The 5,279-nt window shown below is 33.3% G+C and overlaps 1 long non-coding RNA gene across 1 annotated transcript; it reads left to right on the top strand.

Moving 5' to 3' along the window:
- Positions 1 to 4,172: 4,172 nt before the first annotated feature.
- LOC133816067 (uncharacterized) lies at positions 4,173 to 4,614 on the top strand. Its single transcript, XR_009884998.1, has 3 exons — positions 4,173 to 4,239; positions 4,333 to 4,438; positions 4,528 to 4,614. It is a non-coding gene; the product is annotated as an uncharacterized LOC133816067 (long non-coding RNA).
- Positions 4,615 to 5,279: the final 665 nt, after the last annotated feature.

The following is a 5,279-nucleotide window of genomic DNA, read 5'->3' as shown; positions in this document are numbered from 1 at the left end:
GGTGGGGGGGTCTCGAGTCTGGGCTCGACGGCACAGGGGTTGGGCAGGACGTGGAGGCTTGGGGGCTCGTTAGGGTAGGTGCATCAGTGGGGTTCGACCATGGCAGAGCTCAGCATAGCTGAAGGGCTCAACGAAGGTAGGCACGGCAGTATGTATCTCTTCTCATTGTGCTTTTGTTTTTTTTTCTTTCTCTCTCTTCTCTGTTTTTGTGTTTGGCTCAGGGTTGAGGATGTGTGGAGGTCTCAATTGTGAAGTGGTATTATAGAAGTCTTTAGTTTGTTTCTAGATTACTTTGTGCCTGATGATGAAAACTTTTATTTTTGTATTGATATGTGCATTGATTTCATTTTGAGCCTCCATCTTTTCTGCTCTCACCATGTTTGGTACTCACCATGATCCATTATTTTATTTATTTATTACTATTTTCTCATGTTGGATGTGGTGATGATGATCTGTGTTTGCTGTTGGTGGTGGTGAATGCCAAAGGTGATGGTTGAAGTGGTGGTGTTTAATCCTTGAAGATGTGATTGGTTCTTAATGAATTTTCAATGTTCATGAAATTTCTAGCATTAATCTCTGAAGGCATTTATATATTAAAATGGTCTCTGAGGGCATTTGTTCTGGTTTGGAATGTTAATGGGTTCTTTAATAGATGATGGAAAATGTTTATGAGTAGTTTTTTTGCTGCGTTAATTGATGGACATGCAGCCTAGAAAGCTTTATATGAACCTACCCACTTAAAGGGAGGAACTTTCACTTCATTTTTGTGTTTATTTCTGCATTGTATTGTTCACTGATCTTTTCAATTGACTTCTAGTGATGATTATATCATGTATAATAGTATTTCTGCCCTGTGATGGAAAAACTCATTATTAGAAACAAATTCTCCTTGGTTTTTCATAATTGCCCTTTACATCTTTGCTGCCTCATTATCGCCACCACCACCATCATATCTACTACTACTACTACTACTACTACTACTACTACTACTACTACTACTACTACTACTACTACTACTACTACTACTACTACTACTACTACTACTACTACTACTACTACTACTACTACTACTACTACTACTACTACTACTACTACTACTACTACTACTACTACTACTACTACTACTACTACTACTACTACTACTACTACTACTACTACTACTACTACTACTACTACTACTACTACTACTACTACTACTACTAGGTGGGTGAAGATGTAAATGGGCTTTGAAAATAATCTGTGGTTAATATTGTTAATGATCTGATATAGCTATGAGATCTGAGGGCTCTCTAATAATACATTTGTTACATTTAATGGGTTGCTCTTGTTACTTCTATAATGAATTTGTGTTTATTATTTGCAATTTGAATATGCCATGTACTTATCCTATTCCTATGTTTCTTTTATTAATTTGATGAAGAAGAAAGAACAATCACCTTGTCCTCTATATCTTCAATTAACACTAAAGAAATTAAGATGTGTTTTCATGTTTTAAAAAGTTTTCCATGTGTATTTTTAAGACTAGTAAAACTTTAGTTGGTGTTAACTGTTACTTTAACTGTGAACTTGTGGCTCTTGAATGGCAGAGAATCTTATGACTACTTCTGCCACCCAATTTGCACTATCACTTGAGTTATCTCCTTGTTTTTCTTTGAAAATATTCACTCTACTTGCTTGGACACAGGTAAGTTCATCACAAAGACATTTTTTCTTCTTTTAAAAGTTCTAGATCAATCTTGCACCAAGTTTTTTGTTAGATGTTGAATTTAGCAACTAGCATTACTTTGAAGGTTTAAGAAATATACTAGAATTCATATTTTTGCAATTATTTCACTTTCTTGACTAGAAACAGATTTTAGTTAAATATAAAATCAGAGCTAATTAATTCTTAGCATTTATGTTCATTGTAATCTTTCTGATTCTTATGCTAGTTAAATATAAACATGAAAGCATACTTACTGTTAACTGCGACCAGTGGAATAATGTAGATAAAGCCTCTCATAGGACCAACAAAGCGGATCATGAAAATTGGTGTGAAAAGTTATGACTGGCATGAGCTTTTCCCAAAAGGTTTTCTCTGTTCCTTTATATATAGTTTGTCCAAAAAAATTAATCAGAAACCTGGTATAGCTACTAAATCTAACCCCCCAAAAAATTGCTTCTCTTGCAGTACAGAATAACGCTGGTGCAATAATTGCAGTATGGGCTCCTATAGTAGTTGTGAGTGTTGTTTGTCATACTCGCTTCTTGATAATATCTGCACTAGTTATGGAAGCCCATCTTAGTTTAAATTTATTAATGAAGAACACTGTAAAATATCTTGAACAAAGAATTAGGGAAGAAGTTAGAAGTATAGTTTATAGATCAACTTGGTCTAGCATAAATGCTTGACACATTATTTTATTTCTACTTTACAGGTATATTTCATGGACACACAGATATGGTATTCTGTACAATATTTGGTGGACTTTATGGTATTTTGCAACACCTTGGTGAGGTAAGCCATTTCTTCTATATATTTCTCACTATTAGAGTACATTGGCAATGTTCTTACTCTAGTGGAATGTATCAGAGCTTACTGCATTATCATTAAGGTAAGTTTTGGTTTTTTTCGTTGATATGTTACTTTAGAAGAGTGACCTTCCCTGTGTTGCCCACACCCCAAATTTTGATTTTGTTTATGATTTCTTTTAAAATGTATCTTAGATTGGACAGTCTTAGTCTACAATTTATTTCTACTACTATTAAAATAGATTTAGTTATGATTTCTTGTTAAAATTCTTTTATTTTTAATTTACTTTTCTAAAATGTTCTTACAGTGGCAAAATCTATTTTTATATGCTAGAGTAAATTGATTTTTTCTTCCCCAAGTTATCATTCTCTTGCATCTGATAATGGTGAAAAGAAATTTTAGAAATTAAATGAATTGTGTTTAATCTCTTATGCCTCTCTAATTATCTTATTTATGTTATTTTTCCCTTTCAGTTGAAAATTATGAAATTCATGATTATGCTTTGAGCGTATAAAAAAAGATTGTTTTAAAATGATTTTTAAACATTTGTTGCATCTCTAAAAGCCCTTTTTTATTTATTAATAGCTGTTTGATATCTCAAATTACTGGTATGTTATTCTCTTCTTTGTCAGTCCTTTATGGTGTAATTTTGTTTATCATTTATATAGCAGCTTTTGTATTTTTTTAATCTTAATGTACTTACTAAGGTTGATGTCAATTGATATTTTTTCTCCTAATGAGCAGTATTTAATTTTTCCCTTTTTTTTTCTTATTAAATTTATTCTTTAACAGTTTATAGTGAGTCTACAAATTATTGGTGGTTATTTGTCAATCTTTGGTTTTGCTCGATTATGCAGGTTGCGGGTTTAGCTGTTGTTTGTGTTATATGTTTCACCTCTAATACTTTTGCAGGCAGCAAGAGCAGCTGATTATAGTATTGGGAGTAAGTTGCTGCAGCATTTTGTTCTTGAGGAGAACATGTTGGAGGTTGACTGTCCCTGCGTCACCCCAGAGGTTGTTCTCAAAGCATCTGGTCATGTTGATAAATTTACTGACCTTATGGTTAAAGATGAGAAAACCGGGACTTGCTATCGTGCCGATCACGTGCTCAAGGACTTCTGCAGTGAAAAGCTTCAAAAAGACCTTTCCATAACTGCCAAGGAGGCTGCAGAACTGAAGCGCATACTTGCTTTTTTTTTTTGTCTATTTCATTTGCTCTTAGGTTCATTTTTCAATTTTTCTATTGATTGCCTCTAAATGCTATTGGGTAGCTTAGTTTATAAGATAGAAGAGATGTGATAATAGCTTGGCTTTTTTTCATATCTTTATTCTATTTTCTAGTAAGTTCAGTACCTATTCTTTCATTTCATCCTGATTTTAAAACTTAGGGGTTTACGTGCCATTGGGAATGGATGTAAGAAGCTAAAAGATCTCACTCTAAGTGATTGCTATTTCCTAAGTGACAAGGGTTTGGAAGCTATTACCACTGGTTGCAAGCAACTTACTCATCTTACAGTTAATGGGTGCCACAATATTGGTACTCTGGGACTGGAATTCATTGAGCTTATCTAAGTAATGGCCCTTGAGCTTATTCTGTGTTTCATTTTTCTTCATTTGTTATATTTTTTGCTAACATACTCTTTTGACCATTTCTCTGCAGGATCACAGAGAAAGTGAATGACAGGTGGGAGGTTTGTGTGAGCCTTAGTGATGGGCAATTTCAACAGGTATTTGAATTTTTATTTTAAATGAGAGTACTTTGATGCTGTTTTGCACTTTTAAGGGTGTTTTATTCTGATTGTTTTCTCTTGTTAAACCAGGCTAGCTTTGTAAATTCGATTGCCACAATCAAGGGTGGAACTCTTACCATTCGTCCAAGCAGTTTTGGGTCTAAATGTGAACTCCCACCAGAGTTCTTAAAGAAAGGTTCGGAAAGCTCTTTGCTTGTTTATGTAGATGCACTCTTATCATTACTTTCTGTATCTTTGTTTATGTTTTACCTTTTAAACTTGCAGTGGCAAAGTCTGGCATTGTGGATAGTCTTCTTTCCTGGGCCAACTTCAAGCAGAACAAGGATCTTAAGAAAACAGATTATTTGTAGCCTCTTATAACCTAGTATTTCTATTGAAATTGCTTCAATCTTTTAACTTTCTCTAATCGTCATATTTCTCTAGACTGATGCAGCTATTTTTGGTCTACTTATTTCCATTGTCCTTATCTTCTTTACATTGATTTAAACAGTGTCAATTATTCAATATCAGTTACTGCCCACCAACAGAAAGGAGGATATGTTTTAGTTATATAGATATCTGATTTACTGTGAACAATAATAATGACAAATAATTAAATATTGAGATTCTTTACACTTAAAAAAAATTATTACCTTTATTTGTATCATGGTTTGTCTTGTTTTAATGTCTGTCATCAAACTCAATTGACATCAGCATCAACCGTTCAGCTTAATTAAATTTTGGCATTTGGGTCTATGCTTTGGTTGATGCAAAGTAGTGAAGTAAATTTATTTAGAAATATATTCAAGGACACCTCAGGATTTTGGCAATGTCAGTTTCTAAACAAATTATAATCATTGAGAAATTTTTCTTTTCATTTTTTTCATAGGAACGACATGTCCTTCACATAATAGTGAAGGTTTGAACTAAATGTATCATGTAAGCCATTTCAAGTTCAGACTAATCTTTTTGTGTGGGTTATGGCATCTCATTTAAAACTGTTGTTACTATTTCAAAATAATTAAACTACACATTAT

The sequence above is a fragment of the Humulus lupulus genome, chromosome 2 (genome assembly GCF_963169125.1).
Source record: "Humulus lupulus chromosome 2, drHumLupu1.1, whole genome shotgun sequence".
In the NCBI taxonomy this organism is placed as follows: domain Eukaryota; kingdom Viridiplantae; phylum Streptophyta; class Magnoliopsida; order Rosales; family Cannabaceae; genus Humulus; species Humulus lupulus.
Note: the sequence above shows the minus strand (reverse complement) of the source record. Positions and strands in the feature narration are given on the sequence as shown.